Source organism: Pelodiscus sinensis, chromosome 1 (genome assembly GCF_049634645.1).
Source record: "Pelodiscus sinensis isolate JC-2024 chromosome 1, ASM4963464v1, whole genome shotgun sequence".
NCBI lineage: Eukaryota > Metazoa > Chordata > Testudines > Trionychidae > Pelodiscus > Pelodiscus sinensis.
The window spans coordinates 206,254,127-206,268,698 of NC_134711.1; the positions used below are offsets into that span (position 1 = coordinate 206,254,127).

A 14,572-nucleotide genomic window follows, 5' to 3' on the forward strand; every position below is an offset into this window, starting at 1 on the left:
CTCACTCTGTCCAGGGTCCCATTCCTTCCCCTCCAGCTTCAGGGGCTTCCTCCCTTTCCTTTCCTCCTGTCCGACGGATTTTTCCTCGCGCCGTCCTTCCTTCTTTCTTCTCTTCCTTGGCAACCCTGGAACCAGAGAGACACACACACAGAGGGAGAGGCATGAGACATGATGGCACTACTTGTCATCAATTTGCTTCAAACAATGCCAGAGGAGCATCTCTTTTGGAACTTACCAGCAACGGCTGCAGAATGTCTCATCTCCAGCGGCCAGGCCATGAGCCACGGAGAGGCGAGGCGGTGCAATTCCAGGCCAGCTGGCAAGGGAGGGTGATGGGCAGGGACCCTGGACAGAGTTTCTCGGGGGCGGGGGGCTGGCACGACAAATAGTGACTCATGAGACTTGGACCCTCCTTACAGGGTGCTCATTCTGACCAGCAGCCATGGTACTGTAATGTGCAGTGGCACAAGGGCAGAGCCTCGATCCCGAATTACAGGAAGGTCATCCAGCCCCAATTACTAGCATGCTGCTAATCCCTCAGCTGGAGCAAGGAGGGATCCAACCTATACGTCCACGCTGTTTTCCAGCGTGGCCAGTCCAATTCGCCAGCTCAAGGCATAGTAATGGCCAAGGAGAGGCGGGCAAGGACCTTTCCCTCAATTACAGGGAGGTCATGCCGGACAAGAGAGCAAGGGCCACAATGTGGTGCATAAAAGCGGGAAGTACGTGACATGTCCCCTGATTAACAGGATTGCCACGCTGACTAGGCTGAAACAGAGACCCCAGCATTCATTACAGGAAGGTCCCGGTGCTCAGGGGCCTAAAGCGCTCAATTTCCCCTATCAGCGGCATCCTGGTGACTTGCACCCGCATTACAGGGCAGTCACTCTCACTATCCAGCTTCCGTAGGCCAAAGGGCCGACCTGAACCCTCATTACAGGGTGGTCAGACTGCTCCAACACAGGTTGCCGCATAAGCAAGAGGAGGAAACTCCCTCCCTACGAACACAGTGGTCACTCTGTCTAGCCGCATAAGAGAGCGCTATGTTCAGAGACCAGAACCCTCCATACAGGGTGGTCACCCAGGCCATGGTACAAAGCTAGTTCTAAGCCCTCGTGAGCAGGAGACATGCGACCTTCCCCCCCGGTACAGGGTGGTCACGGCAGCTACATTATCAACAGGCCACAATGCCAAAAGGACAAGAGGGTAGAGCCCTGAACCCAAATTACAGGCAGGTCTCAGTACCAATGGCACGAAGCTCCTGCTAATCCCTTCCAAATGAGTGGGATTCGACCTGCACCTGAATTACAGGCCGGTCCCTTCCCAGTAGGCTGCTACAGAAGACGCGTGCCAAGAGCCTAAAAGACAGCCACCTTCTCCTGAACTGCAGGGAGGTCACGCTGCACCGGCTTCCACAGAGCTCAAGATCCCCCATAAGCCACAGGACCGTGACTTGCACCCTACTTACAGGGCAGTCACTCCCGCTAGCCAGCTAAATGAGCACACTGCCAACAGAGCACAGACCTGAACCCTACTTACAGGGAAGGCCACACTGCTCAGAGTATGAAAAGGCTCAATCACCTTAAGTGACCAGAGGCTCTTAATTTTTGGGGGGGCTCACTCTGTCCAGGGTCCCATTCCTTCCCCTCCAGCTTCAGGGGCTTCCTCCCTTTCCTTTCCTCCTGTCCGACGGATTTTTCCTCGCGCCGTCCTTCCTTCTTTCTTCTTTCTTCTCTTCCTTGGCAACCCTGGAACCAGAGAGACACACACACAGAGGGAGAGGCATGAGACATGATGGCACTACTTGTCATCAATTTGCTTCAAACAATGCCAGAGGAGCATCTCGTTTGGAACTTACCAGCAACGGCTGCAGAATGTCTCATCTCCAGCGGCCAGGCCATGAGCCACGGAGAGGCGAGGCGGTGCAATTCCAGGCCAGTTGGCAAGGGAGGGTGATGGGCAGGGACCCTGGACAGAGTTTCTCGGGGGCGGGGGGCTGGCACGACAAATAGTGACTCATGAGACTTGGACCCTCCTTACAGGGTGCTCATTCTGACCAGCAGCCATGGTACTGTAATGTGCAGTGGCACAAGGGCAGAGCCTCGATCCCGAATTACAGGAAGGTCATCCAGCCCCAATTACTAGCATGCTGCTAATCCTTCAGCTGGAGCAAGGAGGGATCCAACCTATACGTCCACGCTGTTTTCCAGCGTGGCCAGTCCAATTCGCCAGCTCAAGGCATAGTAATGGCCAAGGAGAGGCGGGCAAGGACCTTTCCCTCAATTACAGGGAGGTCATGCCCGACAAGAGAGCAAGGGCCACAATGTGGTTCATAAAAGCGGGAAGTACGTGACATGTCCCCTGATTAACAGGATTGCCACGCTGACTAGGCTGAAACAGAGACCCCAGCATTCATTACAGGAAGGTCCCAGTGCTCAGGGGCCTAAAGCGCTCAATTTCCCCTATCAGCGGCATCCTGGTGACTTGCACCCGCATTACAGGGCAGTCACTCTCACTATCCAGCTGCCGTAGGCCAAAGGGCCGACCTGAACCCTCATTACAGGGTGGTCAGACTGCTCCAACACAGGTTGCCGCATAAGCAAGAGGAGGAAACTCCCTCCCTAAGAACACAGTGGTCACTCTGTCTAGCCGCATAAGAGAGCGCTATGTTCAGAGACCAGAACCCTCCATACAGGGTTGTCTCACAGTAAAAACCAAAAGGGGGCATCCTGAACTCTGGTTATAGGGTGGCCGTCTATTCCATGAAAGAAAACTGGCTCTAAGCCCTCAAGAACTGGAAACATATGACCTACAACCCACTTATGGGTTGTATAATACCACTATAATACCAGCAAGCCACAAAGTCAAATGGACATTAGGGCACAGACCTGAACAGAAATTACAGAAATGTAAAAATACCATTGGTAGTAACCAAGCACTAATCCTTTCCATCTGAGAGGTATTTGACCTGCACCTGAATTAAAGGGCGGTCCATTCACTTTAGGTGGCTACAAAGGCACAGTGTCAAGAGCCTAAACAACAGAGACCATCTTCGGAATTACAGGGAGGTCTCTCTGCCAAAGGTATTAAAATGTTCAAACCCTTCCCTAAAAAATAGGTATGAAAGCTCAACCATCCCTTAACCATTTCTATGACTAGTGGAAGGAGAAACCCATCTGTGCACTTGTAAGTTGTTCTCTAGTTCTGGGCAGTGTACAAAAATAAATATGCTGCAGCGATTTAAAAACTAAAATTAAAAATTATCTTTCATATCCATAGCTATCATACTCATTCATCGACACACACGTACAAAAACAAATAAACCCACTGCCCAGAGTAGAAAAGATCTCATAGTGACAGAATACCTGACCCATTTTCTAAATGGGATCGATTCTCCTCCACTCCAAAAGGTAAAGAAAGGTAAAAGCTGCACTCTATTTATTGGGAAGGGTACACTTAGACTTAGAAATGAAATAAGATAAAATGGAAACCTATACTGCTCGCATGGAGGTTGATAGAGTGGAAGTGACACTATGATACTTCCCATAAGAAATAGGGGTAATAACCTAAACCCTACATAAATGGAAGGAATTCCAATTAGCTGAATAAGGGAATACACCTTATTAGGAAGTAATGAGGAAGAAACATGGACCTCAATTATTGGACGGATAAATGGGCGACACTATATAAATGTCTCCGAAACCCCAATAATAGGAAATATATATCTTATGTCTTACTTTCTGGGGCGGCTCACACACTCTAGACTGCCAAAATCCACAATGCCAGAAGAGCAGAGACCTGAACACAATTTACAGTCTGGTCTCATTACAAATAGTTACAAATTAGACCTAATCACTGCTAAAAGGGCTGACCCTAACACCGTATTACAGGACGGTCAGATTGCTGAAACAGGTTGCTGCATAAACAAGAGGAGGAAACACCCTCCCTAAGAACAGAGTGGTCATTCTGTCTAGCCTCATAAGAAAGCACTAATTTCATAAAGGAAAGGGAAGAGACCAGAACCCTCCATACAGGGTGGTCACCCAGGCCATGGTACAAAGCTAGTTCTAAGCCCTCATGAGCAGGAGACATGCTACCTTCCCCCCCGGTACAGGGTGGTCACGGCAGCTACATTATCAACAGGCCACAATGCCAAAAGGGCAAGAGGGCAGAGCCCTGAACCCAAATTACAGGCAGGTCTCAGTACCAATGGCACAAAGCTCCTGCTAATCCCTTCCAAATGAGTGGGATTCGACCTGCACCTGAATTACAGGCCGGTCCCTTCCCAGTAGGCTGCTACAGAAGACTCATGCCAAGAGCCTGAAAGACAGCCACCTTCTCCTGAATTGCAGGGAGGTCACGCTGCACCGGCTTCCACAGAGCTCAAGATCCCCCATAAGCCGCAGGACCGTGACTTGCATCCTACTTACAGGGCAGTCACTCCCGCTAGCCAGCTAAATGAGCACACTGCCAACAGATCACAGACTTGAACCCTACTTACAGGGAAGGCCACACTGCTCAATGTATGAAAAGGCTCAATAACCTTAATTGACCAGAGGCTCTTAATTTTGGGGGGCTCACTCTGTCCAGGGTCCCTTTCCTTCTCCTCCAGCTTCAGAGGCTTCCTCGATTACTTTCCTCCTATCTGATTGATATTTCTTGGCATCTTCCTTTTTTCTTGTCTTCCTTTGTAGCACTGGAAACAGAGAGGGAGACAAAGAGAGACTGACTTGTCATCAATTTAATTCAAATAATGCCAGAGGGACCCTACTTACAGGGTGCCACAAAAGCATAATTGGAAGCAACTAAAGGGTAAGGGCTTGATCCCTGGTTGAAGGGCTTTCCCTTCCCTATTTACTAAAATGCTGTTAATCCCTCCCAAAGATCAAGGAAGGATAAAATCTAGACCCTGAGTTATAGGGTAGTCAATCAATTCACTGGCTTAAGGTGTAATGGAGGCAGGTCTCAGAACCAATGACACTAAAATAGCTCTAATCCCTTCTAAATTGGAAGAGTTCAACCTGCACCTAAAATATACTGTGGTCTGTTCTGTTTAACCAGCTAGAAGGTCCTAATGCCAAGAGCTCAAAGGCAGAGTCTTTCTACTGAATTACAGGCAGGCCACATAGCTCAAGGTACCAAATGCCTCCACCTTTCCTACAGAAGAAAGGGTATGTCTACACTACAAAGTTAATTCGAACTAACAGACGTTAGTTCGAATTAACTTTGATAGGCGCTACACATACAAACCGCTAGTTCGAACTTAATTCGAACTAGCGGAGCTCTTAATTCGAACTAGGTAAACCTCATTCTACTAACGCCTAGTTCGAATTAAGTAGTTCTAATTAAGGGCTGTGTAGCCACTTAATTCGAACTAGTGGGAGGCTAGCCCTTCCCAGCTTGCCCTGGTGGCCACTCTGGGCACCACCAGGGAAACTCGTCTGCCCCCCTCCCAGCCCCGGAGCACTTAAAGGGGCACGGTCTGGCTACGGTGCCCGTGCCAGGTGCAAGCCTGCCAGCACCCAGCCAGCAGACCCTGCACCTGGCACGGCACGAGCCAGCCACCCGCTGCCACTCAGCCCTCCGCCTCTTCCCGGGACCAGGCTGGCGGCTCCCAAGAGCCTGCCCGGGGCTGCATGAGGCGGGCGCCTGCCTGGTCTAGTGTGGACATCGTGGACCTCATCCACGACCTCCGCACTAGGCACAGGAAAGTGGCCATTTAGGGCAGGAGAGCTGCCAGCCTGACCACCCAGGAGCAGGTTTGCATGAAAATCAAGGTGGTCCAGTGAGACCCCCGACCCTGAGCCCTGAGCTTAGAACATAAAAACATAAGAACAGCCATACTGGGTCAGACCAAAGGGCCATCTAGCCCAGTAGCCTGTCTGCCGACAGCGGCCCACACTAAGTACCCTGGAGGGGATGGACCAAAGACAATGACCAAGCCATTTGTCTCGTTCGATCCATCTTCAGCCTTCCACAAACAGAGGCCAGGGACACCATTTCTACCCTCTGGCTAATAGCACTCCATGGACCCAACCTCCATGACTTTATCTAACTTCTCTTTAAACTCTGTTATAGTTCTAGCCTTCACAGCCTCCTGCAGCAAGGAGTTCCACAGGCTGACTATTTGCTTTGTGAAGAAGAACTTTCTGTTATTAGTTTGAAGCCTGCTACCCATTCATTTCATTTGGTGTCCTCTAGTCCTTCTATTATGGGAACTAATGAAGAACTTTTCTTTATGCACTCTCTCCACACCACTCAAGATTTTATAGACCTCTATCATTTCCCCCCCCCCCCCCAGTCTCGTCTTTTCTAAGGTCCCTTTAAGCACAGCCCTCGGCTAGCCTGAGACAGCAGCTCCACGCTCTAAGTCCTAATCTGATGCCCTGCCGGCACTGCTTCTGGCCATCCTTAACCTCGGTCCAGGGTCCACTCAATGTGGACATGCTAGTTCGAATTAGCAAAATGCTAATTCGAACTAGTTTTTAGGTCTAGATGCACTAGTTCGAATTAGCTTAGTTCGAATTAACTAATTTGAATTAAATTAGTTCGAATTAGTGCTGTAGTGTAGACATAACCAAAGAGATTATTGTGACATGCACACTCCTTATAGATTTGTCAGGCTGACTGGCCTACAAACAAGGGATAATGAAAAGAGGGAAATAAGACAAAGACCTTACTCTGAATTACTGGGAGGTCAAGCAGCTCAGGGGTCTAAACCTTGAATATCCCCATAAGCTTTGTTCTGTCATCACAGGTTAGTTACTCTTACTAGCTAGCTAACAGAGAATAATACCAAAAGTCCAGGATATTATAGATCTGAACCTTTTCTCCAGGGAAATCACACTGCTTAAGTTTTTAATAGCTTCAACTCCACCATATGACCCAAGTCTTAATTATGGGTGATGCTCACTGTGTCCAGAGTTTCTTTCCCTCTCCTCTACCATTAGTGGTTTCCTTTTCCCCCTCCTCTTTGCTCAGTTACTTGGAGGCTTTCTTTTTCTTCTCTTCCTTGAAGGAGTTGGAAAGAGACAGACAAACAGACAGAGAGAAGGTAAAATAAGTTATGGGAGGGCTTAGCACACTCTATATCCCCAACATAAATGAGGAATTTGTTCTTGTTTTCCCCAAATCTGAAGACTGTCTAAGCCCTCTGCCACTCACCATCCACCTCAATGCTTCCCACCACCTCAGCCTGAATCCCTGCCAAGCACTTGCTGCCTGAGCCCTCGCTCTTCATCCCACCTCAATGCTTCCACCTTAGCTTGAACTCCTGCCGCTCACGCCTTGCCTCAGCGCTTCCCGCCAGCTCAGCCTGCGCCCCTGCTGCTCGCCTCCTGCCACTGCGCTTCCCTCCGCCTCCGGCTGAATCCTCCCTGTTCATCCCCCACCTCAGCATGAGCCCGCCCAGCTCAGCGCTTCCCGCCTCAGCCTGATCATCCAGCCGCTACCTCAGCGCTTCCCGCCTTCTCAGTCTCTCACCTCCACCCTTCCCGCCTCAGCCCCACATCCCAGCGATGCCTGCTTCGAGCCGAGCGATTGCAGCGCTTCCCGCCTCGACCTGAGCGCCGCACTTCAGTGCTCACCTCAGCCCCAGCCCTCACCCCAGCGCTTCCCACCTCAGACTATGCACCGCAGCTCAGCACATCTTGCCTCAGCTTGTCCCCCACCTCAGCGCCTCCAGCCCAGCCTGAACCTCTGCCACCCACCGACCACCTCAGCGCTTCCCACCACGTCCCTGCTTCTCAACTCTCACCTCGCACTTCCCGCCTCTGCACCCCCACCCCAGCGCTCCCCAACTCAAACTGAGCCTGTCCCACCTCAACACTTCCCATCTCAGACAGAGCCCCCCCCCCCCCCAGTGTGTCCTGCTCAGCCTGATCCTCTGCCACACACCGACCAACTAAGGATTTCCCACCTCTTCAGTTTGAGTCCCTCCTTCTCACCCCAACCTTCGGGAGTCTCACCTCAATCTTAGCCCCATAGCTCACAACACTTCCTGTCACAACCTCTGCACCCCCCCCCCCCCCCAGCACTTCTCACCTCAGCCTCTGCCACCAGACCTCAGTGCGTCCCTCTCAGCCTGGACCCTGCACCTAATTGCTTCCCACCTCAGCCTGAGCCCCCCTCAACTCAGCTCTTTCCACCTCAGCCTAAGCCCCTCCCACCTCAGCACTTCCCACCTCAGCCTGAGCCCCCCCCCACCTCAGCACTTCCCACCTCAGATAGGGCCCTCCCCCCACCTCAGTGCTTCCATCACAGACCATGTCAGCATTTTCTATCTCTTCAGAATGAGCCCCTGATTCTCACCCCCCACCTCAGCGCTTCCCACACCAATTTGGACCATGCATCTAAGTGCTTCCCGCCTCAGACTGAGCCCCTCCTCACTTCAGCCCCTGCCACCACAGCCTGAGCCCCCCACCTCAACTCTTCCCGCCTTAGACTGAGCCCCCCTCACTTCAGCCCCTGCCACCACAGCCTGAGCCCCCCCACCTCAGCTCTTCCCGCCTCAGATTGAGCCCCCCTCACTTCAGCCCTTCCCACCTAAGCCTGAAACCCCCACCTCAGTGCTTCCCATCTCAGATAGAGCCCCCATACCTCAGTGCTTCCAGCTCAGCCTGATTGTCTGCCTCCCACAGACCACCTTAGCATCTCCCACCTCTTCAGAATGAGTCCCTGCTTCTCATCCCCCCCCCCCCACACACACCTCAGTGCTTCCCACCTCATTCTGGACCCTGAACCTAAGTGCTTCCTGCCTCAGACTCAACCTCCCTCACCTCAGCCTTCTCGGCCTCAGCCTGCGCCCCCCACCTCAACTCTTCCTGCCTCAGACTGAACCCCCCTCACTTCAGCCCCTGCCACCACAGCCTGCGCCCCCCACCTCAGCTCTTCCCACCTCAGACTGAACCCCCCAACTCAACACTTCCTGCTTCAGCTTCTGTACCCCTCCTCAGCGCTTCCCACCTCAGACAGAGCCCCCCTCACCTCAGTGCTTCTTGCTCAGCCTCATTGTCTGCCACCCACCGACCACCTCAGCACTTTCCGCCTCTTTAAAACGAGTCCCTGCTTCTCACCCCCCACCTCAGCACTTCCCATCTCAACCTGGACTCTGTACCTAAGTGATTCCCGCCTCAGGCTGAGCCCCCCTCATCTCAGCCCTTTCCGCCTCAGCCTGAGCCCCTCCCACCTCAGCATTTCTCACCTCAGCCTGAGCCCCCCACATCAGCGTGAGCCTCCCACCTCAGCCTGAAACACTTCCACCTTAGCACTTCCCACTTAAGCATGAACCCCGATCTCAGCACTTCCCATCTCAGACTATGCACCCCACCTCAGTGCTTCCAGCTCAGCCTCATTGTCTGCTGCCCACCGACCACGTCAGCACTTCCCTCTTCTTCAGTATGAGTCCCTGCATTTCACCCCCACCTCAGTGCTTCCCACCTCAATCTTAGCCCCTGTCACAACCTCTGTATCCCCACCTCAGCACTTCTCACCTCAGCCTCTGCCACCAGACCTCAGTGCGTCCCTCTCAGCCTGGACCCTGCACCTAATTGCTTCCCACCTCAGACTGCGCTCCCCTCAACTCAGCCCTTTCCACCTCAGCCTAAGCCCCTCCCACCTCAGCACTTCCCACCTCAGACAGAGCCCCCCCCCACCTCAGCACTTCCCACCTCAGATAGGGCCCTCCCCCCACCTCAGTGCTTCAATCTCAGCCTGATTGTCTCCCACTCACAGACGATGTCAGCATTTCCCATCTCTTCAGAATGAGCCCCTGATTCTCACCCTCCACCTCGGCGCTTCCCACATCAATCTAGACCATGAATCCAAGTGCTTCCTGCCTCAGACTGAGCCCCCCCCCCCACTTCAGCCGTTGCCACCTCAGGCTGAGCCCCCCCACCTCAGCACTTCCTGCCTCAGCCTGAAACCCCCACCTCAGCGCTTCCCATCTCAGATAGAGCCCCTACACCTCAGTGTTTCCAGCTCAGCCTCGTCATCTGCTCCCCACTCATCACCTCAGCACTTCTCTCTTCTTTAGTACGTGTCCCTGCTTTTCACCCCCCACCTCAGTCTTAGCCCCATCCCTCAACACTTCCTGTCACCACCTCTTCACCCCCACCTCAGCACTTCCCACCTAAGCCTTACCCCCCCCCCACCTCTGCACTTCCCTCTTCAGACTCTGCACCCCACCTCGGTGCTTCCCATCTCGGACAGAGACCACCCACCTCAGTGCTTTCAGCTCAGCCTGATCGTCTGCCATATTCTGACCACCTCAACACTTCCCGCTTCTTTAGAATGAGTCCCTGCTTCTCTCCCTCCCCCCACACCTCAACACTTCCCACCTCAACTTGGACCATGCACCTAAGTGCTTTCCTCCTCAGACTGAGCCCCTCTCACTTCGGCCCTTGCCACCTCAGCCTGAGCCGCTCCCATCTCAGCACTTCCCACCTCAGCCTGAGCCCCCCAACTCAGCACTTCCTGCTTCAGCTTCTGCACCCCTCCTCAATGCTTCCCATCTCAGACAAAGCCTCCCTTACCTCATTGCTTCCAGTTCAGCCTGATCTTCTGCCACCCATCGATCACCTCAGTACTTTCCACCCTCACTTGCTGGGGTCCAAGCCCTGCTCCTAGACAGGATCCCAATTTGTGGGGAAGTGAAACCTGCCCCCTATGGATCGCTGCTCCTGGGGCAGCTTGTATGCAGGGCAAGGGCTGCTCCAGGCTGCTTCTTGTGGCGCTGGCTGAGAGGCCTAACCTGGGGTAGAGGAAAGCTGCTAACAATGCCCAGGGTTTGCAGGGATTGGGTTGCTGAGGGTGGGGCAGAGACGCATGGGGAGCCAGCAGGGGGCTCTGAGAGCCAGAGGGTAGTGAAATGGGAAAAGGGGTACAGGAGAGAAAACCAGGAATGCAGAGGGCTCTAGTCCCAAGAGGAGCTGCACTGCAGCCCAGCTCCAGCTCCAGCTCCAGCTCCAGCTCCAGCTCCAGCTTCAGCAGCTACCTGCCATGCAGCCTGCCTTGGTAGCAGCCAGGCAGCCACCATACAGTCCTGGCCCCAGTTCCTGCCCTGGGGAAGAGCTGGAGCTGGGGGTCAGGGCCACATGGTGGCTGCCTGCATGCTCTTGGGGTGGGCTGCATGGTAGCTGCTAGAGCTGGAGTCCAAGCTGTGGTGCTGCTGCTCCTGGGGCTGGGGCCACGATAACACTGATTAGCAGAATGCCCATGGCTAGGTTTTGTGTTTCTATTGGTGGTGTGCATTCACACATGCCTTGGTTAATAAGAAATTATATTCCACACATGGATGGAAAAAGGTTATACATGCATGGAAAAGATTAGAGGGACCCTTCTTATACAAGGCCCTGATTGGCTGTCTTTAGCCTCCCTTTTATTTGCTGGTGCCACAGCCCTCTCCAAGGGCTAATTAATCCCTTGTTAAGCAGTGCAGGGGAACCGCCGCAATACTATAGAGCAACAACAATAATTAGAGGTCTAGAAAATATGAGCTAGAGGGAAGGTTGACAGAATTGGGCTTGTTTAGTCTGGAAAAGAGAAGACAGAGAGGGGACATGATAGCAGTTTTCAGGTATCTAAAAGGGTGTCAGAAGGAGGAGGGGGGACTGTTCTCCTTGGCCTCTGAGGATAGGACAAGAAGCAATGGGCTTAAACTGCAACAAGGGAGGTTTAGGTTGGATATTAGGAAAAACTTCCTGTCAGGATGGTTAAACACTGGAATAAATTGCCTACGACAGTTGTGGAATCTCCATCACTGGAGATATTTATGAGCAGGCTAGTCAGACATCTATCAGGCATGATCTAGACCAGAGCTATTCAACTGTAGAAGCCCGGAGACCACAATGATACTAATAGGACATGCTGAGGGCAGCAGTTTAAGTGTGGTTGCATATATATGCAAATATATGCAAATAGCTTCTTTCACATTGATGGGCATGAATACAAAGCACATCCCACAATGTCCTGGTGCTCCCAGCACCTTCTCTCAGGGGGCTAGAAACGCCAACACCTTGTACCTGTCTATTCCAGCCAGCCTGTCCACTTGTGTCTTTCAATGCTCACCTTGCCTAGAAGATGCATTGCTATGTTCAAAGGATCCCACGTTAGGTATGTCTAAGTGGGATAAAAGGGCTGGAGTTGTTGCCAGGATGGGCTGCGAGCTGGCTGCCAGAGCTGGAGCCACAGCTGATCCTGGGGGCGGGGGCGAATTTTGTGTCTCATCCGAAAGGATGGATGTAATATCAGCTATTCCTTATAAGAATGTTTAAGAGTCTCCGACAACAGGCACCAGCGTTTGTCAGGTTGGTATTTATAAACTTGCAGCAAAGGCACCGTGGAAAAGAGAGGTATTAATAGATTAGGGTGGGTGACTTTTGTGACTCATGTAAAGACTAAGCCAAATGTGGGGTTTTTGTAATAGTCTTCTGGCTATTTGGGATCTTAAACAAGCTCTGCAAGCAAGCCCTGACCCAGGAGCAGCTGGGCAGCCATCACAGCCCTGGCCTCAGCCTCAGCCTTTCCCCAGGGCTGGCGCTGTGGCCAGGGCCATGTAGTGGCTGCCCAGCTGCTCCCAATGCAGGGCTATGCGGTGAGTGGCTGCCCCATGTGCTGGGGCTGGAGCTGGGGCTGTGGTGTGGCTGCTCCTGGGGCAGGGCCCTACTGGGGCAACTGCACTGCAGTCCCAGCCTCAGCCCCAGCCCTGGGGAAGGACTGAAGCTGAGATGAGGACCATGTGACGGCTGCCCAGCTGCTCCCAGGGCTAGGCCACGTGGCGGGCAGCTGCCCTTGTGCCAGAGCTGGAGTCAGGTGTCAGTTCCAGGCTCCGTAGAGGGGTAGCCACCTGCCATGTGGCCCCACCCCGAGAGTACCTGAGCAGCTGTCCTTGGCCTTGGCCCTGCACTCTCCCACCAAGCCTACCACCGCCAGTAGCTTCTGTTCCAGGTTGGAGAAAGGTGAGTGCTGCTGTGCTGCTCTGCTGATGAGGTAGGCAGGATTAAAATTCTTTGTGCTTGTCCACACAGGCATGCACCCGAAGTAATTCAGTGTTCCTGCTAAGATTATCCATCCATGAGCAGAGTGAGTTTTGTCTTGTGCACCAATATTGAGGTCATGTACACTAGTTCAGATGTGTGCCACCTTGGCCCCCACCAATTACTAACACATATCTTAGATACATATATTATGGAAGAAAAAAATACTAAACCAAGGGATAATTAACACTGTGATATGGCTATTTTCTGCCCCTCTTCCCTTCCCTGGGCCAATAGGGAGCAGATGGAGGACACGGCATGAGGTAGACCCAAGGGGCTGGCTGGGTCCAATGTGAGGAGCCCATGGAAATGTTGTACTTAAAGAATTGCACAGGATCTTCTTCAGGCGGTAAGGCAAAATGCCACATTTATTGGTAATATAGAATTATTGTATTATATACACATAATATACTGTGCTCATGCACTCATACACACACACATACACACACACATACACACACACACACTCCATCTTGTCATTGCTTAGTTACCAATTTGTTACTTCCCTTAATTTCACTGGCCAGGTGAGTTAGATGGGGGAGGGAAAGTGAAGAGTTGGACTTTTGTCAGTCGGGACTGATGCACCAATGTTGACAAAATGAGACCTGGGGTCCCATGCAAGGCCCCTCACATTTATAGGAGCTTCCCTCTCATGTAAATCTATGCACTTTGGTTGTGTCAGTTAGTTCTTAATTAGATCTGAGGTGCTATTCCCAATGCTACCACATTCATCTTCAAAGAGGCTGTTTGATTCAAAAGAGGGTGCTTGCTTCTGACTCCAAGGCTGTCCATATATCTGATCCTTTCACAATGAGCCCACCTGACAGTATCTTGCTGTCCTTGCATTTGGCTCCTATTCACCTTTTCAACTGTTGCAACTGTTAATCCTTCCAAGTTTTTACCTTCCCTTGAGGGACAGAGAAGTCCACACCTCAGTCATTCACACCTCATTCATCAAGAGCAGAACCACTTTCAAGTCAAAGGGGTAAGATCTATTCTGCTTCTAGTACAGTGGTCTTCAACATGGATCGTGGCACCCCTAGGGGTCGATCGCCAAGGCCAGCTGGCCGGGCGGTTGCCCTGCTTTGATCCAGCCCAGCTGGAATGTGGCACAGCCTCAGCAGATTGAAAACTGTGGACCGTGAAGCTGTGCCATGCTCCAGCTGGGCTGGATCAAAGAGGGGTAGCTGCCCAGGTGGCTGCCCCTCTTTGTTAACTTGCTGGCTGGGCTGGGAGAAGAAGTACATGGTACATCTTCCCTCTTGCCTCCTGCTCCAGGAGGGGGCTGGGCAGCTGGCACACATGACACACTGGGAACAGGGCTATGAGGCACTGTTCCCAGTGGGCTGTGTGCAGGGTCTGAGAGCCACCTCCGACAGTGACAGTGGCCCTGGACTCTGCCTGTCCCAGTCTGAAGCCACTGCCTGCAGGCAAAGGGCTGGACTGGGCAAGGAAGAGACTCTGCCCCTCCCCCTCCCTGAAGGTTGCAAGTCCCAGCACTGCTATCCTGCCAGTGAGTGTGCTGGGAGCACAGGGAT

The 14,572-nt window shown here is 52.5% G+C and overlaps 2 long non-coding RNA genes across 2 annotated transcripts in view; one reads left to right on the plus strand and one right to left on the minus strand.

Moving 5' to 3' along the window:
* Nucleotides 1–14,572, plus strand: part of LOC142827003 (uncharacterized) — a 192,681-nt gene that overhangs the window by 175,013 nt on the left and 3,096 nt on the right. Inside the window, exon 4 of the long non-coding RNA XR_012901330.1 lies at nt 13,272–13,383. This is a non-coding gene — a long non-coding RNA (uncharacterized LOC142827003). The remainder of the gene's footprint in view (nt 1–13,271; nt 13,384–14,572) is intronic.
* LOC142827002 (uncharacterized) lies at nt 1,864–8,137 on the minus strand. The gene is made up of 3 exons (XR_012901323.1): nt 8,044–8,137; nt 6,914–7,011; nt 1,864–4,696 (listed from the first exon to the last, which is right to left on the minus strand). It is a non-coding gene; the product is annotated as an uncharacterized LOC142827002 (long non-coding RNA).